The 1,754-nt window shown below is 32.6% G+C and overlaps 1 non-coding gene across 1 annotated transcript; it reads right to left on the reverse strand.

Moving 5' to 3' along the window:
• Positions 1 to 255: 255 nt before the first annotated feature.
• LOC128281351 (small nucleolar RNA R71) lies at positions 256 to 362 on the reverse strand. The gene has a single exon (XR_008271559.1). It is a non-coding gene; the product is annotated as a small nucleolar RNA R71 (small nucleolar RNA).
• Positions 363 to 1,754: the final 1,392 nt, after the last annotated feature.

The raw sequence follows: 1,754 nt of genomic DNA on the forward strand, positions 1-1,754 counted from the left end.
ATTCAAATGATACAACAGTTTGTTCAGCTTGATGGTTTGCAGGACGAGGATCCAAACACTCATTTAGCAAATTTTCTGGAACTCTGCGACACATTTAAAATCAATGGCGTTTCTGATGATGCCATTCGACTTTGGTTATTCCCCTTTTCATTAAGGAATAAGGCTAAACAATTGTTGAACTAGTTACCACGAGGGTCAATCACTACTTGGGAACAAATGATCGAAATTTTTTTACTTTAATATTTTTCACCGGCTAAACTAAGGAATGATATCTCTTCTTTTGTGCAGATGGATTTAGAAACTCTTTATGATACATGGAAGAGATACAAGGATTTTTTGAGAAGGTGCCCTCACCATAGGTTACCCTTATGGTTGCAGGTTTAGACGTTTTACAACGGTGTAAACCCCTCAACAAGGTAACTAATCGACGCAGCCGCTGGTGGAACATTAAACAACAAAACACCTGAAGAGGCTTATGAATTTATTAAAGAGATTTCATTGAATAATTATCAGTGGCAAGTCATGAGAACAAAGCCGACAAAAGCAGTTGGTGTTTTCAACCTCGACGCAGTCACTATGCTATCAAACCAGGTAGAACTTCTGAATAAAAAGATTAATGGTTTATATGGTTCTACTGAGGTACATCCAGTGATGAGGTGTGATTCAAATGGAGGAATGCACAACCCAAATTATTCACCCTTCAACCTCGGCACTGAGGAGGAACAAGTTCAATAAATGGGTAATAATAATTCTAGATCTCAAAATAACTCATAGAGTAGCACTTATAATGCAGGTTGGATGAATCATCTCAACTTCTCGTGGGGTGGCCAAGGAAATCAACGGCCACAACATCCCCCAGGCTTTCAACAACCACCTTACCAGCAGGAAAAGAAGCTGAACCTTGAGGGGATGCTAACGAAATTCATAGCGGTATCTGAAACTCGTTTCCAAAACACTGAGACAGCTCTTAAAAATGAACAAGCGTCGATTCAGAGACACGTTACATAAGTTACCGTTGATCCTTTATTAATTTAACTATTTTAATATTCTAATATTATTTAAACAATAGAACAAGCTTGTGAGTTGGTCTAAACTCATCCAAACCTATAAACAAATTTGTGTTTTGTATTTTATACAATGAATTTTAAGGAAAAACACAAAATTGATTTCTTCATGTAATTTCAAAGTTGTGTTGTTCCTTAATTTTTTTTGAATCTTAACATTGGAGGGCAGTATTAATTTTGTAAACATTAAGGGCTAACTTTGTTAAATTTTTTAGATTTAGGATAAAATTAATAGAATGTATAAACATTACAGAGCTAAATTTATTATTAGACTAATAAAAAATGCTCACATCAACTTTTTGTCACCCATCTAATTGCAGCTAACTCGATAGTGACTAAAATATTTAATTTCAAAAAAATAAGTGACTAAATCGGGAAAATATAATAGTTGAGTGACTAAAATAGAATAAATTGTATAATTGAGTGAGAATTTTTATACTTTACTCTATATTTATTTGCTATTTGTACGAATGAATGTCTAAACATGAACAATTGTCTTAGTTCCTCTTTTAATTTATGTTTTCAAACTAAATCCTTAAAACGTTAGGCTTTCTTTGATTGACACTTTTGTTCTTTTATTGTTTGTTTCTTATTTTCAATTCATTTTTAATTTTTATCGTTGATTTGAAAAAATAAAACAAAAATTATACATTATCGTGAGCGATGAAATTATTAGACTAATTATAAAGT

The sequence above is a fragment of the Gossypium arboreum genome, chromosome 9 (assembly GCF_025698485.1).
Source record: "Gossypium arboreum isolate Shixiya-1 chromosome 9, ASM2569848v2, whole genome shotgun sequence".
Lineage (NCBI taxonomy): Eukaryota > Viridiplantae > Streptophyta > Magnoliopsida > Malvales > Malvaceae > Gossypium > Gossypium arboreum.